This window comes from Sturnira hondurensis, unplaced genomic scaffold (genome assembly GCF_014824575.4).
Source record: "Sturnira hondurensis isolate 20B ecotype Veracruz unplaced genomic scaffold, ASM1482457v3 Scaffold0014384, whole genome shotgun sequence".
Taxonomy (NCBI): domain Eukaryota; kingdom Metazoa; phylum Chordata; class Mammalia; order Chiroptera; family Phyllostomidae; genus Sturnira; species Sturnira hondurensis.
Window position 1 is genome coordinate 4036061 of NW_028087015.1, and position 25614 is coordinate 4061674.

General features: G+C 40.5%; 1 protein-coding gene across 2 annotated transcripts in view; it reads right to left on the reverse strand.

The window, feature by feature from the left end:
* The window catches only part of RNF180 (ring finger protein 180), a 157247-nt gene extending 134793 nt beyond the window's left edge, over positions 1 to 22454 (reverse strand). For both annotated transcript variants that reach the window (XM_037062875.1, XM_037062874.1), the window contains exons 1-2: positions 22413 to 22454; positions 4065 to 4287 (exon numbers count right to left, since the gene is read on the reverse strand). The gene's annotated coding sequence lies outside the window, so the exon portion shown is untranslated. The remainder of the gene's footprint in view (positions 1 to 4064; positions 4288 to 22412) is intronic.
* Between the last annotated feature and the right edge of the window lie 3160 nt (positions 22455 to 25614).

Consider the following 25614-nt stretch of genomic DNA (forward strand, 5'->3'; position numbering starts at 1 on the left):
TTGGTTGAATTACAACCTCCATAAAGAACTTTTATTCATCTACTTTTTGCTATGTACCATGGTAAAATATCAGCATTTGATTTTCTGGTAAAATATCAGCATTTGTCACAGATCTAATTCTACACCCCTGGGCCTCCAAATTTGCTTACCTCCTTCTTTGTTATTCATGGATATACATGAGATACAGTGAAGGAAATGATAGATCATTAAAATTAGGCTAAAATTAGAAAACAAGAATAAGCCAAAACAAGTTTAAAAATCGAAAAGAATTGAAATATGTGTTCAATACCCATAAGAAATAGAAAGGGGCTCAGGCAAAAATTATATAATTGGGGAATTTTACCAATCCTTTAAGAAATGAATGGTCTTTGTAACTTATACAGCTGTCATCCAGAAAATATAGCAGAAAGACTAGCTCCACAGATATAACCTTGATTTATCAATTAGACAAGGAGATACATAACTAGGCAAGGAGAGTACAAAAATTATATACCAATATATTCATGAACATAGATGCTAAAATTCTAAAGGAAATATTAGCCAACAGAACCTATCAGTGAATTAAAAGAATAATATATTCTGACCAAATAAAATCATTTCCAGGAATTCAAGGGTGGTTCAAAATGGGGAAAATAACCTAAACCTATTCAATATATTCAGCAAAGTAAAAGATTAAAAGAAAAAACACATGACCATCTTCAAAGATGCAAAACAAAATTGATAAACCTCACCACTCATTCATGAATTTAAAACAAAAATACATCACATCCTAGAAGGAAATCTCCTTAACCTGATCAAGAGGGAGCTACTAAAAACTTCAGCAATTGTAATTCTGGATGGCCAAATGTTAAAAGCATACCATGGAAATCAGGAAAAAAAAAAAGAGGACAGTGACACTCACTATCTTCTGTATTATTCAACTGTGCACCACAACTACTGTCTAACACAGTAGAAGTAAAGAACAGGTATAAGGACTGAAAAGAGTTAATAAGTGAAAAAGAAATCAAGTGCTTGTTATAAGACATGACACCAATTTTCTTTTTTGAGTTGCAGGTGTTTCTATCTTCTTAGAAGTATATAAATCACAATGTTAGCAAATCTGTTTCCTGATACTTGGAAAAAAAACATGTATGGATAAACAAAACTTATATAATCCTACAGACACAGATAAACACATATACCTCTGTGATGTATGTGTATGATATTTATTCCCTTACCACATGGCTTACTCTATTGATTTTCATCTCAGCCACATCACTTTCACTTACTTTGTGTATACAACTTTCATATATTGGTATCTATATTTGTTTTCAGATGTTTAAATTCAACTTTTGGACTTATTTCTGTACTGAAAGCATTACAAATAAGCAAAGATACCCTATCCTCGATATGTACATTTCTCAGTAGTTTACATGGTAAGGATAAAATTATGGAAAATATTTTCTCAAATTGTTACCCTTGTTTTTTTTAAATATGATTTTATTTATTTATTTCCAGACAGAGGAGAAGGGAAGGAGAAAGAGAGGGAGAGAAACATCAGTGTGTGGTTGCCTCTTGCACACCCTGCATTGGGGATCCAACCCACAACCCAGACATGTGCCCCAACTGGAAGTTGAACAGGTGACCATTTGGTTCACAGGCCCTCACTCAATCCACTGAGCTACACCAGCCAGGACTGTTTCCCTATTTGAAGGAGATACTATGTTGCTCAAAGAAATTTGCTAGGATACGATTTTAAATTAAGGAAAGAAGCTAATGAGGTGCTTGGTAAGTTTCTGTGATACTAGTAATATACAGTACTAATTTCTAATGTACTCTTAGTCCCTCAGTCTGAGTACTCATTATATAGGAATGCAAACTTTGTGAGAATTCATCAAGCTGTACACTGGGATCTGTTTTCTCTATTTTTAAGTTACATATTTTTTAAGTTACATATTTTTTAAAAAGATTTCATTTATTTGTAGAGAGAAAGAGAGGGAGAGAAACATCAATGTGTGGTTGCCCCTCCTGCACGCCACACTGGGGACCTGGCCTGAAACCCAGGCATTTGTTCTGACTGGGAAGCAAACCAGCGACCCTTTGCTTTGCTGTTTGGTGCTCAATCCAATGAGCCCCACCAGCCAGGGCTGTATGTGTCTTATTTTGATATAAAAATTACTTTAAAAGCCTGCAGGGTGACTTTGGTCTTTTTGTGTGTTTCTGTGCCCCACTCCCTTCACCAATATAACTACAATCTTGTCTCTGAGAACAGTGGAGAAAGAAGTCTCCATATGAAATAATGTCTACAGTGACAATTTTCATCATCTGGTCCTGGATGTAAGGTCAGTTTGTCATGACAGGTGGCAGTCATGGAATTCCAACGGGACAAGGGGGCAGAGGCGTGTTTTCCTACCTCTGCCTATAAGGGGATTACCTATTATCAAGGAAAATTGGAGAATGGAGATGTAGGAATGTGTCCCTGCTGCTCTCTCACTACAAAAGTGACAAAATCACTTTCACCACCAAATAAATGGTTAAATGTTAATGAAGACTTCTGGAATTTCAAATCTTGAATATTTGGAGTGGGTCAAGATAGAAAAATCTAACATAAAGTAAACCTCTCACATGCAGACTGTAAACAAAAATCTGGAGATACCTTTCCAAAGAATTTTAAGGAGAATGTATTCAGGTAACAATGTGCAAACTGGGAAATGTAGTCCTTGGTATTCCCACTTTGAACTGAGAATACTTCCAAATTGGATGGGATAGGTTAGGGTTTATAAAGGCAAAATTGCAAAGGAGCTGATCAAACAGATTGATCACTAGGAGCAAAAAGACCAGAAACTTACACCATTTATTTTCTAATTGGTGGGGCAACTGGACTTTCAGTAATTGGCTGACCCAGTGAATAAACAAGTGGTGCTGTGAAGTGAGACCAATGTGTTACCAGGTGAGAACAATAGCTACACAACGAATGAATGAAGTTCCATGCTTATCTCAGCAAGTCCTAGTTTCGGCCCAAGCCTGTAGAACAAAAAGGCTGTCTTTGATCACACAGTCACAGTACAGGGAGTATTATTTAACAATTATGCAAGGGCACAATTTATCAAACAGTACAATCAGCACAGGGGAGGCTGCTGCCAGTTCCAGAGCCAAAAAGGCCATAGTTATGCTCTGCAAGCAGCTTCAGAGCTCAAGCTGCAAAAATTCAAATTTTGGGTTATAAGGTACGATATTAAAATGCTGAGAAATGCTCACAACAGCAGATTTGTATTTTTGTATTTCATACACAGAACTCTAAATATTAAATATTCTAATTTTTCTATCAGAATAGTAAAGAAAAACAATTTTAAATTACTGTTTTCTAGCAATTTCATCATCTTTATATATGAACATCTAATTATTTGGGTAGAGAAAGGGGATGCATATGTTGAACGTAGGAGGATTTTAGGGCAGTAAAATCATTGTTTGTCTTCTTCTAACAGCGAATTAATGACATATATTTGCTAAAACTTATAGAACTACACATCACAAAGAGTGAACCATAAACTAAGGACTTTAGTTTAAAATAATAGATCAATACAGAGTAGACCAAAAGCAGATTTAAAGTCCTAAACTAAGGAACTCAGTTTAAAATGATAATCAATACAGGGTGAGCCAAAAGTAGGTTTACAGTTGCGAGTATATGAAACACAGGACTTATTTTATATTATTTATTAATGATTATACTATTTTCCATATGAACAACTGTAAACCTACTTTTTCCTCCCCCTGCACTAATTCATCAGTTGTGGCAGGCGCTCAACACGAACACAGGATGTTAGTAACAGGAGACACTGTGTTAAGGGGAGAGGGAGTATATGGGAGCTTTCTGATCATTTTTTAAAAGCTAAAACTCCAATGAATTCTGTTGATTAAAAATAATTATTTTGATATCTAACACTAACATTATATGCTCAAAGTTATTAATATTTATTAACCTAAAGGGCAAGTTTGCTTTTATCTTGGCTATTCGGAGAATTAAAAATAAATTTTCCTTTGAAATTTGACAACATTGGTTTTCTAAGCATAAGAAAAATTTCTACCTTGTCAGTATGATCCTTGTATTAGTTTACTTGGGCCGCCATAGCAGAATACCAGACTGGGTGGCTTAAACAGCAGAAATGAGAGGCTGGCAATGAGATCAGAGTGCCAAAAATGCTGGGTTCTAGTGAGGGCTCTCTTCCTAGTTTGTAGAAAAGCTGCCTTCTCTCTGGTCTTCACATGGCCTTTCCGCTGTGCATGTACACTTCTGGTCTCTTGCTCTTCCTATAACGAAAATGGTCATATTTGATTAGCACCCCACCCATTAATCACCTTTATTAAGGACCTATCTCTATTATCATATTGGGGATTAGGGCTTCAACACAGACTCTGGGGAGGGGGGACACCTCTCACAGATTCAGTCTATAACACGCTCCCTCTGGGCCACAAAAGCACGTCCTTTTCATGTGTGCAAAATACATTCACCCTATCCTAACAGTCACCAAGTTTGAACCCATTTCTGAATCAACTAAATCAAGTATTGGTGAGACCCCACTGTATCTGTGAACCTGTGAAGCTAGTAAACTTATGTCCTTCCAAATGAAATGGTGGGAAAGGCACAGGACAGACAAAGGGGAAGGAAGGGAAGGGGAGGGGAGGGNGGAGGGGAGGGGAGGGGAGGGTGATAGGTCCCAGGCAAGTCCAAAACCTACCAAGGCAAATTCTATTAGATCCCAAGGCTCAATAACAATTCTCTTTGCCATCTGGGACCCAGAGGTGATGGATTTGCCTTCTGTCCACTAGCATGGATAGCCAAGGACTCTCATCCATGGGAGCTGGACAGCCTAGCCCCTAAAACTGAGGAGGTAGCCCTATACTCTCGAACTCAGGAGGGTACAGCCTTGCCCTCTGGGCCTATGTGCTCTGAGCCCACAGAGGCAGTGGCCATCCTGCTGATCTCTGAATTACCTCAGGGTCATTCTTCCCTTTTCTTGAAAGGCATATTCACAGCCAGCATTCAGACAGCTGTTTTTTTATAGGTGTCCATAAATCAGAAACTCTTTCCTTTGTTCCTTTTAGTGCAAACTGGCTGAATAATCCTATCTCTATTATAGGGTTCTACAAAAAAGAGTGACCAAATCCAAGGGTAATTACCTTATAGAGAGATAAGGAACCCAGTCCCATTGAAGTAGGTCCATACCCTTATGACCTCATTTAACCTAAATTACCTCCTTAAAAGCCCTATCTCTAAACACACTTATGTTGGGGGTTGGGGTTTCAACATACGATTTGGTGGTACTGGGGCAGGGGTGGGGTGGGGTTAATGACATAATTCAGTCTACAACAGTGCCTTAAAAAACCCACACTTCTTAATTGTGACATGATTAGAATGCTGCTTTATTGTTTTCTGCCCTGTTACAAAACGCACTGAATAAAAGCTCTGGCATAAATAAGAAAAACACAGAGTTAGTAATTTCTCAAAAGGTAAAAAGTCATTTGTTAGTGAGTAAGAAAGAAAAATCAAAAAATGAAATGGCCAAAAAATTTGAAGTTCCCTTACTAATTATCTGTACATTTCTTAAAAATTGGAACAAGGTAAACACAAGATAAAAAGCCCAGGGAGGTAAAACTGGTAAAAGGGTGAAAGGAGCAATGCATACTTAACTAAAATGTAAAAAACTAAACTGATTTATCCAGTATAGACCATCTCAGAGCAAATCACGTTTCTAAATTTTGTTGTTTTAAGGGAAAAACTAATGAAACTACACTACAGAGAAGGGTAATAACCTTCGCTCTCAACGCCATCGCACTACACCGAAGTGATGCAGCGTCTGTCGCTCCTACGTCTGCTGAAGATCTGTGGAAAAGCAGGACTGTGGACAAATACGTCAACCAGAGCACACTGAATGCCGATGGGATGAGCATCCTCTTTAATGTACAACCAAACTAGTCATTAGCTCTCATACAGAAATGCTGCTCTGGAGAAAACGCAGACTCTCAGTCTCACTCTGTTGCAATACTGACAGTAATACAAAAAAATCAGAACTACTTAAGGAATTTTGAGTATTTTTTATATATACACCTTTCCTGTATTTATAAGGTTAAAAAAAATCTATTGGTTTCTGGCAGGATTGGTGGGTGAGGGTGTGTACGTGGATAAATACTAAAATCAGAGAAAAAAATGACCTGCAGAAACTGATTGAGAAATGCTTCCAGGGGGGAGAGGGGAGGGAATTTCAGGGGAAATAGGGGAGGGATTTAGAGGAATATATATAAAGGATACATGGACAACAACTGAGAAGGGTGGAAATGGGAGGGGGGGAGCACAGGGGTGGGATGGGATGGGAGTAATAGACAGAAAACTGTACTTGAAAAATAATTAAATTAAAAAATTGAAAAAAAAGAGAGAAATGCTTCCCACACTCTCTGGGGACTTAAAATCTAAAATGTGCATATACTTTTTCTTTTCTTTCTTTCTTTTTTTTTGGGGGGGCATAAATGCACCATTCTGTATTTGTAGCCATTAGACTGAGACAATAATCAATCACCTAAAGGTTGCATGCTGGAAGTGCTTGGTACATTATGTCTCCAGGAAATGAGAAGGAGTGCTTCTTTTGTAATATAAAGAAATAGCATACTGTTTCTGTGAAAGAAATCTCACTGTCATGCAGGACATAGCAATCCCAAAAGTAATCCACAACTGTTTTGCAGAAGTAGGCTTTGGAGCTAGTGATTAGTCACATAAACAGAACATCATTTCTAATAACTCTGTTGGGAATAAGCTGCACAGATACTGATTATTTTGTAAAACTGATACCATGTCAGCGCCCCCTGCTGATGTTGAGTATTTTTGGTTAAGCATGTTATAAACATAGAATTACTGGAGGGAAAAGCCCAAATCAAGCAGATCACAAAAAAGAAGTATTAATAACAGTGCAATCAATAGTTTGTGAAAAATTACAAAAACATAAATGGCTGAGTTTTAAGCAAGTTCGCGTTTGTGAACTATATAAAAACACATGAGGATCCCCCAAATCATCTTATATTAAGCAGAAATTAAAATAGGATCTTAGAAATATTAGTAGATTCCTGTGGAATCTGTATGCCTTATGTAGTTCAATAGATATTTCTAGAACATGTATTATTTAGTGAAAGGTGGCTTGTAATTCAGGATCCCTCTTACATTAGCTTTCAGTCTTTGTCAAGGATATCAGATACTTGACTTCCAGTCACAGTGGCAGTGTAGGTAGACACACTTTGTATCCTCATGAAACCATAAAAAGAATTACTACTAAATCTCAAAACAAGTAACATAGAGAACCATCAGAAAATAGAGTTGTATGGAAGTCCAACAATCAAGGATTTAAAGAAGCCACATTCATCCAGACAGGTCGGAAGGGCAGAGTTGTGAAGACAGGCAAAGAGGCACAGAGAGGTGGTGTGGAGGGGAGAGGTGGAGGCCACAGTGGATTGGACAGTCCCATATTCAGGTGTGGTGGATGAAATTGGGTTACCCTGGGAGCAAGCAATCCCAGCCCCAGGCCAAACCCCACAGCCCAGAATTCCAGCTCCAGGAAGATAAATCCCCCAAATGTCTGGCTGTAAAAATCACGAGAGGTTTGGGCAGCAGAAGAAACTGCTGGATCTTCAGGAGGCTTCATTTAAAGCACCCACATATACTTAGAATGCATGCAAACCCACCCACTCTGAGATTCACCACCAGGGCAACAGCTGGAGGGGCCAGTTGCATACGGGAAGTGGGTAAAGTCACTGGAAATGGGTGAATGTCAGGCAAACTTCCAGAAGCCAGGCAGCAGCACTGTCCCCTCTCTGTCCCCTAGATTACTCTATCCAACAAAGCTATCATTTAGAATGGAAGGGCAGATAAAGTGCTTCCCAGACCAGGTAAAGAAAGATAAAGGAGTTCATCATCACCGAGCCATTATTACATGAAATGTTAAAGGGACTTATTTAAGAAAAAGAAGATCAAAACTATGAACATTAAAATGGCAATGAATTAACAACTATCAACAACTAAATCTAAAGAAACAAATTAAGCAAATAACCAGAACAGGAACAGAATCACAGATATGGAGATTATTTGGAGGGTTATCAGCTGGGAGGGGAAAGGGGATAATGGGGGAAAAGGTGAAGGGACTGAGAAGCAAAATTGGTAGGTACAAAATAGGGGGATGTTAAGGATAGTATAGAAAATGAAGAAGCCAGAGAACTTATATGCATGACCATGGACATGAACTAAGGGTGGGGGATTGCTAGAGGAAAGGGGAATACCAGGAGGAGGGAAGCAGAGGGGGAAAAACTGGAACAATGGTATTAGCACAATAAAAAATATACATTTTTGAAAGGGATATCAGATACCTTATGTGTACAGCCAGAACACTGGATCAGGTGATTTCTAAATGGTCAATTCTATATTCCTAGTTGTGATAGCCACAGTAACTAAAATGGTAATTAAAGCCTACAATTTATTAAGTGTAAAACTACCTAAGTCGTGAGTTATAGAGACCTCAATCTTCTTCAATAACTGTTTATGTCACGCATTTTGGGGTTTGAACATGTTGAAATCAACTTCAACAGCTTTTTACCCGTTTAAGTGACTCTGCACAATGCACTATTATTCATACCCAGACACATTTTTCTTGGAAAGCACCCAACTTTTATTGACAAAAAAGTATTCAATAGTTGAAACTACCTTTTCACCATCTAACTGGCTCTCACCTACTTTCTCTCTATTTCTCTTCTACCTCCCCTGGGCTTGCTGACTTCTTAGATATGACACAATGCATATTTAACCTTAAGGAGAAAATCAGCATGAGTTTGATGCTATTGCAATTACCAGATACGTCCTATCCTACCTTCTCCCACATCTTCTTAAGCTACATATTTGAAGTAGAACACCACCTCTTAATTCTTTAAAATTTGTTTTCTCTTTTTGTTCTCTCACAAACATACTTTAGACACATGGTCTTGAATGCTCACTGTAGTCTTTCAATCCAAGTGACAGCTTTAAGAACCTTTTTTAAAAGTCATCAAAGAAATGCAAACATTTTATAACTCTCTATTTTGATTAATTTTCCCCATTTTATCCACTACCATTTTAGTAAAACCAGAAATAGTTCTAAAGACGAACAACAGTAATGGAGGATCCATTCTTCTCACACACTTCTTGTCATATACTACATTCTTAGGGAGAAAATATATTACATACAAAATTAAAAGTGATGAGCAAAGCTGAAATATACTTTTTAAACAGGTGTGTGTATATTTATATTCATATGTAAATCTTAGAAATCAGTATATAATGGTCCACAGTTTTTGTTCCAAGAGATATGTTTAGTGTTTAGCCATTTTTGGAGATTTTTGAGCAATCTAGTATATATATAAACATATTTTAAATAAAAGTGCCAATAAATTTTTATTAGACCAAGAAGAGACAATAGCAAGAAGAAAGTAAAATCAGGTGGTTTTTAAAAAGATTAATTTTAAGTTGTATTTTGAGGCTAGATATTCTTTCAGTAACATTTGCACAGTATATACTCTTTTGTCAGGAAACACAAAGAAAAATAAATACCTGCATTATGAAAGCATTTGACAGGGTGCTGGGGTATTCTAAGCCAGGTGGATATGAGAGAATAGGCAAAATGGTAAGAGTTTTCAGAGGGAAGCATCTAAGGATTGATCCTGAGGTCAAGGACAAGGGAGGACCCCACACAAAACAAAACAAAACAATACAAACAGGAATTATCTTCTGGAGGGTGGGACCCTTGCAGCATAGGTTTCCTCCACTAGATGAGTATTCTAGGAACCCACCTGTATCAGTGTACTGTCTGGCATTGTTGTGAGAGGCTGCATTTGGCTTCAGTGAAATTTTTTTGAAGACTCAGTGCATTTGCCCATTTCATGGTGGGTGATTTAAAAGTGCACCTGCCCACACCGCACTGAATGTTCAGTAGTTTTTGATCAAATATGGCATGATCCTCATGCTCCACCCTCACTATTCACCCAGTCTTTACCAGAGTGACTTTCTTTTTGTTTTCCCAGATGGCCTCCAATCAGAATGGCCATCATTAATAAATCAACAAACAGCAAGTGCTGGTGAGGTTGTGGAGAAAAGGGAACCCTAGTGGACTGCTGGCGGGGATGCAGACTGGTGCAGCCAGTAGGGAAAACAGCATGGAACTTCCTAAAAAAACTAAAGATGAAACTGCCTTTCAACCTAGTGCTCTCACTGCTGGGACTATACCCTAAGAATCCTGAAACACCAATTCAAAAAAAAATCTATGCATTCTAATGTTCATAGCAGCGTTATCTGCAATGGCCAAGTAGTGGAAATAGCCTAAGTACCCATCAGTAAACAAGTGGATCAAAAAAACTGGGCTACATTTACACAATGGAATACTACATAGCAGAGAGAAAAAAGTAACTCCTACCCTTCACAATAGTATGGATGGAACTGGAGATCAGTACACTAAGTGAAATAAGCCAGCTGGTGAAAGACAAAAACCATATGATCTCACCTATAAGTGGAACCTAATCAATAATAAAAAACAAATGAGCAAAACAGAATCAGAGAGTTGGAAATAAAGAACAAACTGACAGTGACCAGCGGGGAGGAAATGATAATGGTGGAAAAGAAGGGGAAGGGGCAAGCAAAGGAACATGAAAAGAAGACTCATGGGCATGGACGACGGAAGGGACTGGCTGTGGAAGTGGAGGGGTGGTGACAGGGTAGGGGAGAGAAATGGGGGAAAAGGTGGGACAACTGTAACTGAACAATAAAAGAAAAGAAAAAATAGTTCTCAAAGAGAGATGTTTTGCTGATGTGGAAAGAGCAGAAACAAAAAAAAAAAGCAGAAGCACTAAAAGGCATCAAAATCAATGAGCTCAAAAACTGTTTTGACCAGTGGAAAAAAGTCTCAACAGAGACTGACTTCTAGAGATCAAATAGAGGGTGACTGAATTTTAAACATGTAAGAATATATACACAAGTTTTTATAAATAAAATTCATTTTTGGAGGCCCCCCAAAGAGCCTTCTTTCCCCAGATGCTCATCAGGCTGATTTCTTAGAAGAGTTTACATAAGGGCTAAAATCTGTAACTTTATGTGAAATACATTAATATAATATAAAGCATGATATAAACCAAAAGTTAATAATGAGGAGTTTTGTAACTTGCCATACATTTATTGCATAGTTATGTTCTTTTTGCTGGGTCAAGTGTCAAGAATCAAGAAAGGATTCTATGAGACTGTGGCAGAAAAGATAAACATACTAATGTGGCTTCAAGCTCCTTTTGTCTTTTGGGCAAAGGAAGTACTTACACAGGGAAGCTTTTGTTGGATACAGAGGCAGCTGTACTGGATTACTGCACAAGACTGCTAGGTAATGGAGATAAAAAAGAAGTATCTCTTTTTTAGCGGAAAAAGCAATGGACAGCCATACCACCCTGACCAAACGGATCTCATCCAATCTCAGAAGCTAAGAAGGGTTGGGCCTGGTTAGTACTTGGATGGGAGCACTCATCTGGAAGCTAAGACACTCGGGCTTATTTATTTTACTTATTTATCCCATCATCTCCCTAAAAGGGGTTTAAAGCTCCTAGTACTTTTATTGTTTTGTCTTTCCTGAACAAACTTTCCTTTGAATCATAGTTCACCTGTCACCCGTGCCTCTGTTCAGTATTCATGTCACTACGCCACCAGCAGTATACTAATGTGTACATCTGTTTCTTCCTCTAAATTGTAGGCGCCAGAGAATGAGCATGAGCAGTGTTTCAGGCCTTCACAGTCCTTCACAATACCACCAAATACCTTGCATATAACACTGTGTGTGTGTGTGTGTGTGTGTACATATAAATATATAGATGTCGCTGAACTGAATTAGAGGCAACAAGCTGCTGTTCTCTCACTTTGGGCATTGAAAGGGCATTCTAGCAGATCACATATAAAGCACTATCTTAATTAAACTCACTTACAAGCCTAACTTCTCACTAAGTACACCTTACTGCATTAAGTGGGGGGGGGGGGCAATACAGAGACTAAAGTGAGATTTAAATTCTCATATTATTCTGTCTGATTTTAAATACTTGTCCTAGTACACAACTTGCTTCCACAAAATCCTGCCCCCTCCTTCGTAAACTCTTACTCACTCATAACTAACGTTAGAAAAGAACGAGAAAAAACAGCACTTTTCAATGGCTTAGTAGATTTAGTTTTAAAAAAATTCTGAGCATAAAGCAGAAATATGGTCATCAGGTAACTCTTCTACCAGATAAACTCCATTTTAATGAGAAAACATCGCTGCAGGAATCCAGCCAAAAGGTAAGGCTCAGGTCAGGGGGACAGCAGTGGTGGCGGTAAATGACGGTCAAATTCTGGATGTATATTGAAGGTAGAGCAAGCAGGATCTCCAGACTGAACATAGGGTCTAGGGTAAAGAATAGTCAAGGATGGCTCTACAATGCTTGGCAGGAGTTAATGCCAGGATACAATGGCCATCAGCTGCCATGGGGAAGGGGGCGGATGGCACAGGAGGGGCAAGTCAGAAGTCCAGTTTGGATATTAATTCGAGATGTGCACTCAACTCTCAAACAGAATAAGTACACAGCTGGGTTCAAGACTCTGGAGTTCTGAAGAGAGTAAGAACAAGAGATTTAAATGTGGGATTGTTCTCTAAAGTCATGAACATGGAGGATTCTGTAAGGCTGTGAGTATGGCTAGAGAAAAGAATATGATACTATTAAGCCCTGGGTTCACTTAAATTTTCTGAGAGTCTAAATTAGCTCTCAATTATGTCTCTTAATTCTTACCCATTTACTCCTGAGTTTTGTAATCTTGGAATACGAACTCATCTGTACCATGAGACAAGTATGGGGCCCTGTTTGAGGACCTGTCCTTCCAGGAAGCACAGTTTCACACTGTATCTTCCAGGTGCTCACGGGACATCACCAGTACAGGAACACCTTTTAGGTAAGTTTCTCCATTGGAGCGTCCTTGGCTCACCCCACTAGTATAAACTCGAGTCCTAATGTCTGAAGTTAAGAATTCTCAGGTGACTTGGGTGATGTCAGAATCTAAAAATGGATAAATAAAGGAAAAGGATGGAGTCAAGCACCTGCTCTGCCTTTATAGAAACTATTTCATAGTAACCAAATCAGTTGGTGAGAAAATATTCTTCAGCACAGAGGCACCATGCTAATAAAATAGAATGATTAATGTAATCACCATTTTCAACCCCTAATAAAATGATGGATTTAGGGGAGAAAACATCAATAGATACTAAAAAGGTTAAAATAAAACAATGGAGCATTTTATAATGAATGTATAAGGCTGTTACCACCTGCACTCAAAGATCAATCCTAATATCATAACTAAATGATCATAATTAAAAGTAGGCCAACGGTGTTAGTTTGCTAGGGCTACAATAACAAGTACCACAGACTGGGTGGCTTCAACAACAGAAATTTATTTTCTCACAGTTCTGGAGGCTGGAAGTCTAAGATCAAGGGACATCAGGGTTGGCTTCTTCTGAGGTTTCAGACGGCTGCCTTCTAATGTGTCCTCACATGGTCTCTCCTCTCTGGGCACCCATCCTGATGTCTCTTTATGAGTCCAAATTTCTTTTTCTTATAAGGATGGCAGTCAGCTGGATTAGGGCTCACCCAGATAGCCTCGCTGTAACTTAATCAGCTCTCTAAAAGCTCTTTCCCAAACACAGTCACATTCTCAAGTAGTGGGAACCCGCTCTCCAGCAGATAATCACGGGGCAGGGGGTGGGGTGGGAAGGGGAGGGGTGGGAAACAATGTAGCCCATAATGACCAAACATCGTGTGCCCCCTGATATAATGCAGTTGGAAGTGCTCAGCACCATGTGTGTTCTTTAAAAAAATAAATAACCAGATTGACTCAAACATTAAATCTAAGAACCACTGTATGGATACTGGAGGAACTTGTTAAGTGATACCACGAGGATACAACTAGCCAAGCACAGAATGTGGAAAATTCTACAGGAAAAATGACTTGCTTTCTTCATCAATGTTTTCAAAGATAGAAGAGAATCACAGAGATTTAGGACATCAATGAAATGCCACGTGTAGACCTTATCTGGATCTCAATTTAAACAAATCAACTTAAAAAATATTTTTGAGGCAACTAGGGGAACTTACACATGAACTAGGTACTGGATGATAATTGTTAATTTGGTAAATGTGATATATCATGCTGTTATGTTTTTAAAAGGTCCTTAGGTTAGAGATTAATGTTATAATTTGGGGTACTTACAGGCAAAATTATGTAATATAGAAACAAATAAACAACAATTAAAGCTGGCTGATATATACATGAAGATTCACTATTCCATCCTATTTTTCTATATGTTTGAACATTTTTATAAGTTTTTTTTAACTCAATAAACAGACTTTTCCGAGGAGACTTTTCCCCACCTTCTACTCAGACACTAGGCCAATATGGCTTCCTTAGAGTATCTCTGTAAGTGGACCATGTTTTTTCTAACCTACTCTTCCACTAAAAGTGTTGTCTTTCCCAAGTCCTGGCTGGACTTGAAGGTCTCATTTGCCAACTCCCTCCCTCATGTGCACCCAAGGCCTTGGTCTCCTGTGTGACCATGAATATTAAAACCCAAGCCTCTTTTTTTATGGCTGAGTAGTATTCCACCATGTAAATGTCCCACAGTTGTTTTATCCACTCATCTACTGATGGACATGTGGGCTGCTTTCATATCTTGGCTATTGTAAATAATGCTGCAATTAACATAGGGGTGCTCATGTTCTTTCAAAGCAGTGTTTTGGGTTCCTTCAGATATATTCCCAGAAGTGGGAGAGAGAGTGGGATGACAGCTAAGGCAGCAGGGAGGTTAGGGGATGGAGGGATTAAGCAAAAAGAATAAAGGACTCATGGACATGGACACCAGTGTGGTGACTGGGGGGGTGGGGCAGTGACAGGGATATAAGAGGGCTAAATGGTAATGGAAAAAGATACAAAAAACAACCCCAAACCCTCCTCTACACCGGTGAGCCTAGCAACCTCACCCTAACACCAAGGGTAGTTTTTATGTCATGTCTACGTGCAAAGCCCCCACCCTTTCCCAGGCTTTCATTTCCTTTCTTACCTGTTCATCTATCCACCTCTTGTATATAGTATTTAAATACGTTATCAAATATTTCCAGGGAAGTTCTAAGGTATTTGCAGCATAGGTTTTTAGGCTATAACTGGAGGCCTCCCTTTCAACCACTACAAGAAAAACTTCTAATTCCTGTTATTTGGCAATGTCACCAAAGTTCTAGTCACAATTCTTGGGATTTGTTCTGAAAACTTCAAATTTCTGAAGGGACGAGGCGAAGGGAGGGGGTTGAAGGTGGGTTGAGGACAAAAGCTTCCTTTCTAGCTCTTTCAAAAACACAGGCTGGGACAGAAACGGTCTTTAACAGGCTGAAGAAGAAATATGGGGAGAGGAGGATATTTCATCCCATATACTCAAAGGTTCGACCTCAAAAATTCTAGACCAGAAATTATGGTTCTAGTCACCAAGCTTAACTTTATGAAAATACAAGGCATTTTATTCTCTGCTGAAGGTGGAGTTCTTGTGGCCGATGCAGAATGCATCACCTTCCTGCTCCCCTTAGTGGCTTCCTAGTGCTCCGCCAACCAGGCCGCTGCCCATGCTCTGCCCAGTGTGCTCCGCAGGCCGGCCGGACAGCCTTCTTCCAGCAACTCCCATCCACTGATTCCCTGCTTCTCCTCGGGTCCCTGGGTCCCTGGGTCCCTGGGTCCCTGAGTCCTGGGGTCCCTGGAAACCTGGCCTCTAGCCTCTAGGAAGTATTGCCATATCTTCTAAGTCTCAGCTCAAACTTAAGCCCTTTTCTGCGGGGTGTGACCAGGGTCTTTCCTAACCTGTTATTTCCCTCAAAGGGCCTTTCTAGTTTTCCTCAGAATAATTTTCACACTTGCTCCATGTCTGTCTCCCTTCCTGAGCCTCGGACTCCTCGACAGTTTGACCTCTGGTGGTGCCAATGCAGCAGTGGGCCCTGACAGGTTGAATAACAAGCGAGTTGGCAAGCAAGCACAGGCAAAACAAAAAATAAATCATCCTCTCCGACCTCTCCTGACAGTTGGGACAAAATTTATGGGCATAACCAGGGTAAACTTCCCAACCACCACCAAAGAAAGATGGTCTCGGCCTTATAAAGCTATTATTTAGAAAATGACTCTTTAAAGGGTGTTTTAGAACACAGACTGGGCTTTAAGATGTCAGGTGTAGTTTGATAAGTTTATGTTACTGGATGCATTAAAATTACTTGTAACTTCTTTATGAAGCTATCCATCAGAAAACAGTACTTTTTCTTTCATTTTTTGGCAATTTGAATTATATTTTATTGACCTTGCTATTAAAGTTGTCCCAATTTTTCCCCCTCGGCCCCTCTCCACCCAGCACCCCCCACTCCCTCAGACAATTCTCCCATCCTTGTTCACGTCCACGGGTCATATGTACCAGTTCTTTGACTGCTCCATTTCCTATACTGTACTTTACAGCCCCATGACTATTCTGTAACTACCAATTTATACTTCTTAATCCCCTCACCTCTTCACCTGTTCCCACAAACCCCCTCCCATCTGGCAATCATCAAAATGTTCTCTGTATCTATGCTTCTGTTTCTGTTCTGCTTGTTTGCTTACTTTGTTTTTTAGATTCAATTTTTGATATGTAAGTATGTATTGGTACATGGTATATGCTCCACATTTTTAAAACTAAAATCTCTACATATAAACATAGAGTCGGGTTGGCATTATTTTAAATAAGCACCAGCTGCCGTTTCTACCTGTGGCACTTATTAAGTGGCATTGGCTCCTTTGATCATCAGCATGTTCCTGTGAGTTAGGGACCATTAATTTTTTATATCGATGAGGAACTGAGGCCCAGACAAGCTAAGTAACTTTGTAGCCTATTCCCACCATTTTGTGAGGAGAAAGTGCAGATGGGAAGGGATGAAAGCAGTAACCAGCTCCAAGCTCCAAAATCTATATTCGGCCTTGATCAGTGTTCCAGTGACACCAGAAGTATTCTCCTTTAGCCACAGTTAAGATAAAGCAGGGCCTGATCAGGCAAAAAACATCCTCAAATCCCTTCCCACCCTCCTGTCTTACCACAGGAATACGGGTACTTGGGTAGCATTTGTTTGCTACTGTGTACTTCCTTCCTCCTCTGGAATTATGGAATCCACATTATGACACACCCAACTTGTTCTCATTTATCCTGTTCTTGTATGTGGACCACTGTCTGGCAGCAAATGTGTCCGCAGATAGCCCTCCTATACAGTCCTCCTTCAGCATGCACTGCCCTGAAATTTGGTGATGCTCTTAGACGGTATACTAAGGGGAAGATTTTGCCTGCAATCCTAAAACAACCCTGTCTTCCCATTGGGTGGGGCCCTTAGAGACCCCTCGGGTATACAGAGTTCACCCTGCCTTCTTTAAGTGCTTCCAGACACCTGACCCACTCCCCTCTCCTACATCCCCAAATCACTCACAACTCTCGTCATGTGGACGGCATCCACAGTCTCACAGCAAACCCATCCGTGGTGATTATTAGTAAGATCCCCTAATGAAACATATTCAATTTGTAAAATTTCTCTGTAGTTCAATTTTTTGAGAGTAACGTTTAAGAAAGCAGCATTTGCACTTTCCCCTCATACAAATCTTACAGAGAATTCCAAAATATCACCGGCCCAAAGCGGTGAAGTGGTTAGACGTTTCACTCTCTGCAGAGGCCCCAAAGCACAAGTTGAGCACTCTGGATGTGAAACACATGAATGTGGTGTTTCACACCCAGAGCGATATTTACCAAGTCTCTGAAATTAATGCTACGATTCCTTTCAGTAATACATCTTCCTTTGTTCCACAGTATTTCAGAGGCTTCACCTTACTCTGCTTTCTTTCTTTTTCTTCCTATACATTTCAGTTATGGGGGGGATCGGCCCAGACTTGGTGTTAGAGAGAGAGGGAGGGAGGGAAGCACACATGGTCCTGCCCCTGCCCACCTGCTCAGACCTACAGTGGCACAGCTCGCTGATACACAAAGCACCCAGCCCGGTTTCCCCATCTCGAACAGGCCCTCACCACTGCTTCTCCGCCTACTACCCCGTCCTTCAAGGGGGCACCTTGCATTATCTCCTATTGCCAGTTTCCCAGGGAGAAGCACTGCCATGACCCATGAAAACAACTGTAACTGCAATTGCTGCTATTTATTACCACCAGGGTTCTTGCATCCCTGGTCTCCAAATACTCTGTGGTATCCACTGCAAACCCCCTACATTCTGCCTTAGGTCTTCCTAGAATTTGCTGGGAACACAGAAAGCGTTCTGCCCCACAGAGCGGTAACGGGAGGCAGAGAGACTGTCTTCCCAGTTTGCTAGTTGGCAGAGGACCTAAGTGTCTGAGGGATGTACTGAAGGGGCAGAGAGAAGCCTCTTGGCCTGTGTTCATCGTATTTATCAAACAGTCCGTGTCAAGAGGCAAAGGTGGGATGGCGCTACGCAGGTGCTGATGTAAAGAAATCCCTCTCAATAGAATACAATTTGTTTCTTACTTAAGGTCACTTCCTTCTGCTTTTAGGAGGGTTTTTGTTTTGTTTTGGTTTGTTTTTGCTTTTCGGTTTTATGGTGAGATTTCATTTTATTCTACATCTTCATAGGAAAGTAATGAAAAACTAGAAAAAGCTACTCTGGAGGCTGTTATTTAGATGCAATTTTGAACTAGGGAACTTTCACATAAATTTTTAAAGCCTAATAATTTTGTGTATATTTCAGTAATAAACTGTGTGGAATGTTTAGCTGCAAATCTTAGGAAGACTAAGGTTGTAACTCACTTACATGCTAAGCCTTAAAACTGTTGCAAAAAACAGTCAATTATATTGGTAAGTTTAAAATACTTTTATCTTTTTGAACTTCAGTATAAGAAAATACAAATAAAATTAAGAGACAACTCAGAGACAGGAAGAAGAAATCTGTAAATACTATAAGCAAATGGTTAATGTCTATAATTAATTCTACAGCACAAAAACTTAAAAAGACAAATATCCAACAGAAGAATGAACAAAGACTATGAAAGCACAATTCCCAGAAAAGAAAATCAAAATGGCCAACTATCAAAAGAAAAGTGCTCAACTGCACCAAAAATCTGGAAAAGAGAAGTTAAAACAAGATACCATTTCACACCAATCACACTGGGAAAAATGCAAAAAACCCTAACATTACCAAGCAGAAAAAAGATATGGAACAACAAGAATCACATAAACCACTAATGGGAGGTGTAACTAGGCACATTCTGAAAAGCAATTTGGCAAGGCCTGGTAAAGATGAAATGCTTACCCATGGAGTTTCAGCACTACTCTTAGGTTTGTATATGCCTAAGATAATACCATATCATACAGAAATGTTAACTTTAGCAACATTTTATGGTAACAGCAAAAAACTGGAAACAACCCAAGTGTTCATCAATAGGATATTTGACAAAATCTTTTTTGTTCATTGACACAATGTAATACAATGCAGGAATAAAACTAAACCTATATATACACACGCAGGAAAAAATTCCCAAGTATGTGAAATAGGAAAAAGACTGCAGAAATATGCAGAGAATGATACACACCACATAATTAAGTTACGAAAATTTTTAAAGCATGTGCAACAATGTTATATTTGTTTACATGCATATGTAGCAAAAGTATAAAAACATGAATGGGGCACCAAGTTTAGGAAAGTGGTGGCCTCCATAACACTGGGGTCTTAGAGGATAGAGAGGATTTAGACGGCAAGTACAGTGGAGACGAATGAGCATCATGATGAAGGAAAATAATAGAAACCAAAACGCTTAGCTAGTTCAAAGTCAAACAGGTACAGCTACATAAATATTTATTAAATGATGCACACATCATCCAGAAGTAGCCTGTGAAAAGAATAGATTTTACCTTAAAATCAAAACTTTGAGCAGAGTATGACCAAAAAGTATATACCTTAGCTTTAATTTCTTTCGCTATGAAATTTTAAGAAGACAGCCCACTATTTACTTATTATATCACTGGCCCACAGGTTACACTATCCATTGCATGCTGACTAAATTGGTGCCCATAATGCAATTCTGGCCCTTTGGATAAATTTTTTCAAAAGGTTTTAAAATAGGCCTGACAATTCTCATTAATTTTCATGCTTCTCTATAATTTTGTTAAGAACATTTTGAAGCTGCTTTTAAAACCTGTGCTAATGATCGATTGGTTGTTTCTAAAGTTTTCCAGCTACTAAACCAATAGTGAAGGTAAAGAGATTATGGAACTTGAGGATACTTTTAGTATTATTAGAATAATCTCTTCTATTTTTCCTTGCTAAAAAGAAAATTACCAAGATAAAAATGTAGTGATTCCAATTTTCTCAACTAGCTTTTACAAGAGACTTACCATTCAAGTCACTCCCAAAATATTTTCCAAAATCTAACAAAGCAACAGACACCTTAGACTAGACCTCGAGTATGGACTATTAAATTTCCAAATTGAGGAAAAAAGTTTGTATTTTCATAGGTTCCCTGGGCCTCCTTCCTTCGTGAGTCAACTAACTACCTTCTGCTGGGAGAAGGCAATGGAAGACGAAGTAAGGTCAGAGATTAGAGTTTAGACAAAGTGGGGTCAGAGGAAAGGCACAGTTCACGTGTAGGATGGGATGGGCATGGACCATTATCTGGGAGACAAACCATGTGTACAACAAGGAGATAATCTTTACTTTCTCATCTTAGAAAGGGCTATTCTAGAAGAAACGTCTACTTGTCTGCTGAAAATTTACTTGCCACTTCAATAAATAATACGCATCTTGCTTGGGCTGGTGTGGCCCAGTGGACTGAGCACCAGCCTGGTAACATAACAGTCACTGGTCTGATTCCCAGTAAGGACACATGCCTGGGTTGTGGGCCTGACCCCCAGTTGGAGGCATGAGAGAGGCAACTGACTGATGTATCTCTCACATATCAATGTTTCTCTCTTTCTTCCTCCCTTCCCCTCTAAATGTAAATAAATAATTTTTAGAAAAAAATTTAAAAAATAGGCTGTGGTAGGTAGTATAGCTCAATGGATTGAGCGCGGGCCTGCGAACCAAAGCATCGCCAGTTGGATTCCCAGTCAGGACACACGCCTGGGCTGCATGGCCATGTCCCCCCTAGGGGGTGTGCCAGAGGCAACAACATACTGATGTTTCACTCCCCCTCTTTCTCCCTCCCTTCCCTTCCCTCTAAAAAATAAATCTTTTTAAAAAGTAAAAAATAGTCTGCATCTCGAAATCTGTTATTTTTCTCAAAGTTATTCAAGTTATTCACTCTGTTAAACAGAGATCTGGCTGCTAAACAGTGGAACTATTTTCTATTTAAATATCAAAAAGATAGTACCCCTTTCTTTTATATGCTCCTGATTATGCATTTATTATGATGGACTTGTAGTATATTCACAGCCGGAGTATTATCCCTCTTCTCAAGCTACAGACTGCATAGAAAGTTACCTACTTCTAACTGTTCCCTCAGAAAATGATTTTATCTGCTTATCAAAAAACTCCTTAGTGATTTTAAGGATATCCTTAACTGCTACTATAGTTATAACATACTTCTGGTACTTATCACATATGATATACAATATACATAATATTATAAAACTTTCAAACAACCCAGAAATGAAGAAAATGAATGTATCTGATAATTGAGGTCATCAGAAAAATCTGTTCCACACACAACTTACTAATAACTTTGAAAACAGCAATTTTATATGTTGATGAGGCCATTTTGACCCAGCTCTAGTACATTCAAAACCCAACATGGAGGCAAATTTTATAATTCTAAATTATAAAGATATACATTTGCATTTTTGTAAAGTTCCAATTTTTATATTAAATATACCCCCAACTTAATACTGTCCCAGTATCAAATGTGATTTACTCACTGTATTCTACTTAAAACATGCACATGATTGCAAAGTAATTTTCATTAAAATGACTATTCTCCTAAACCTGAATTTCTTTTTTATGAGAAAATAAAACTTGCTACCCATTATTTAAAGATACCTAGAAACTCACCTCCTCCATTCTACTTATTCACTGAATAAACATTTAGGGTCTCTGCTACGATGACCACTAAGTAAGTATCTCTGGGTCCCGGTGGCAAACATTTTACTAAAGATTTCACAGATGAAAGACAAAAGAAATGCAGTCCTCACTACAAATAAGATCGCTGGATCCTATTCAACAACGGACAGGATCCTCTTCCTGCCCCGGCCTGGGGGCTCAGCTGGCGGGAGCTCCCCCTGCACAAAAAGGTTTCTGGCTTGACCCCCATCTGGGTACATACATACCTAGGTGGTGGGTTCAATCCCTCGTCGAGGTGCATACAGAGGCAACCAATCCATGTTTCTCTCTCATATCAGTGTTTCTTTCTTTCTCTTTCTCTCTCTCTCACTCTTCCCTTCCTCTCTCTATAAAAAAAAAATCAATAATATATCCTCAGGTGAGGATTTTAAAAAAATACAAAAATGATTCTTGTCTTTTAAGTATCACTTCTAGGGGAACTATTCCAGGAGTCTAAAAGAATTCAACTTCATCTTTTAAAGAAAGGTTTTGGTAATTAATGAGTAAGTTAAAATACGAGTATCAGGCACTCTGAGCGCTAAACTCTGTTGGAGATTGAGTGGACGGAGGACAACAAATGTCAGCCAAAGAAGTTCCAGTCACAAGTTCCCATAACTGCTGGACGCCTGGTCTTGTTAAGACCATTTTTCCTTGTGGGTGCCTCAGCTGTCTAGTCTATAAAATGGGATAACTTAATAGTAACCTGTCTACACAATGCTCCTTTGAAGTTCACTAATGAATGCTCTCCCGGGTGCACTTAAAACTATTAGATGCTACAAAAATACTGGGTACGATTTCTGGAAGAACACAGCCATCTAAACCTGCTGGTGTTAATTAAAGCACTAATGGCCCAGCCCCGCCGCTCCCGGGGCGCTTACTTGGTACCCGCGCGTCGCAGCCGGGCTGCGCCCTCCGACCCGGGCGGCCACCGCGGACGGAGCTGCAGCGCCGACGCCAGAACGGACCAGACAAAAGAAAGTGGCTCCGCGCCGCGGGAACAGCCGCGGGAGGGGGTGTGTGCCGACCCTCCCACCCGCCGCCGGAGGCTGAAACGGACGCGGCTCCCCAACTCCGACCCGAGGCGCGTCGTTCCCCGCCCGCCCGGCCACGCCCCCGGCGCCGCGCCCGGCTCAAGTCCTCGAGTAATTCCACCCTTTCCCCCGGCGCTCCGGGGCCGCCGCGGAGCCGCAGGTGCGAAAGTTGAGCCGCCGCGGCACCACCTGAGGCCGGGGCGGGCGGCGGGGCCCGCCCAGCCCTGCCCTCGGCGCGTCCTCCGCGGGCGAGCGCGGCCCGGAGCCGGCGCGGCCGGGCAGTGCGGGGCCCAGGCCCCGGGGAGCTCGGGCCGCGCCCCGGCCGCCGCCCCTCACCTGTCTCCACGAACCCGAGCCGAGCCGCCGGCCCCGCGCCCCCTCCGGGCGCCCCGCGCCCGCGGGCAGCTCCGAGCCCGGGCCCNCGCCGCGCGCGCTGGCGGTGCCGCCCCTGACCCCGCGCAGCCCCGCGAGCGGCGCAGCCGCGCGGGCAGGCGGCCCCGGCCCCGGGGAAAGTTGTTCTTTCGCGCGTCTTTCCCAGGGCAGCAGGGGCGGCCCCGGCCCGGCCCCACCTGCAGTCTCCGTCCCGGGGGCGTCCCCACGGTCCGCCGCCAGGCCCGAGACTCTTGCCAGGGCAGCACCACCACCTGGGTTGAGTTTTGGCTTCTAACATCACTCCCTAAATTGCTTACCTTTCTGCGCCTAAGGTTCCACCTGTGTGCGACTGAGATTAACCACTGAAGTATTCCAGAAGGTGACAGAGGGCAGGTGAGGTGACCACAAGGAGGCAAATCGAAGCGCTTATTCAGGTCTGAGAGCGAGGGGCGCCGCTTTGAGTCAGCACTGACTTGTTAGCAGTAGTAAACGCTGCATTCAGAGCAATGAAAATAGATGATCAAAAGACTATAAATAAGGTTTGGAATATAAACAGCAAGTTTTATTAGTTGGCTTCAGGAAGGGGAGGAAGCTAAGGGTGAACCTCACAAAACTCTCCAGCTTTTTCTGCCACACAGAAATTTTCATTTGCCTGAAGTGGCTTATTTGGAATCTTGTCCCAAGACTAGGACTGTGTGAAATAAATCCCCACCTGAAAATCCGATGAAATCGGTAAAAAAAACAAACAAAGACATGTCAGGGAAACATCAGATGAATATACCTTATGAATAGTAACACAAAATCCGCAACAAAAAACTAGCAAAGCAAATCCAGCAACGTAGATAAAAGCGTTTTACAACATGACCAAGAGGGCTTTAGCTAAGGAATGCAAGGTTGGCTTAGCAAACAAAATTTACCAATGTAATTCACTTATAATAAAAGAAAGGATAAAGACCACAGGATCATCTCAATGTACAACCAAAAATACATTTGACAAAATTTAGCATGTTTTGATGAAAAACACTCAACAAACTAGGAATAAAAGGGAAATTCCTCACAACTTGATAAAGGGTACCTATTTTTTTTAACTGAACATCATACTTAATGGTGAAAGAACGAATACTTTCACCTAAGATCAGGAATAAGACAAGGATGCCACTCTCGCTAATTTTATTCAACACTGTGCTGCAGGTTCTAGCTCAGGCAATTACAGGAAGAAAGAAAATTTTTAATAGTAAACATAGCAAATAGAAGAAAGAATTATTCAAGAAAACCAGGACAGTTGTTCTCAGAACCGAAGGACAATAGGACACAAGCTCTCAACTCAGCTCAGTGGACAAATATTAACAAGACCTACGTGCATTCTCGGGAGGTTTCAAACACATGAGTTAGATCTTGGTAGCTTCCAGGGTGAAAAAAATAGGTCACTTGTGAAAATTTAGAAATTGAAATGACATTGGATTTCTTGACAGAAACATAAATAAAATATTCTGTAGGAAAAGAATTTCCAATCTAGAAAGTAGTAAAGTTATGAGGTTAAAAAAATTTCAGATATTCAAAGTTTTAAATATTCTTTTCATGCAGGCTTTCTCAGAAAAACAGCTGGAGGATGACCTCCTCCACTGCAACAAAGGAGCGAGGAAGGAGGCCTGATAGAAGAGGTAAAGGTTACACCCAGGACAAGTGGTAGACCCACGTGGTAGGCAGAGAGGGTCCCCCCAAATTCCCACATCTCAATCTCTGCAACGTGTAACATGAATATGTTACAGTACAGAGCAAAAGGGACTTTGCTGGTGCAATTAGTTATAAACTCAAATGGGGAGAAAATCCTGGATTATCCAGGTAAAGCAACCTAATGACATAATCCTTTAGAAGCAGAATATTTTCTCTAGCTGGAGTCAGAAAGACCAAATAGAAGATGTCAGGATGATATAAAGCCTGAGAGAGACTTACCTTCCACTGCTGGAGGGAACCACAGGGAAAACACGGGAGATAATCCTGGCAGCCCGAGACAGCGAAGACCTAG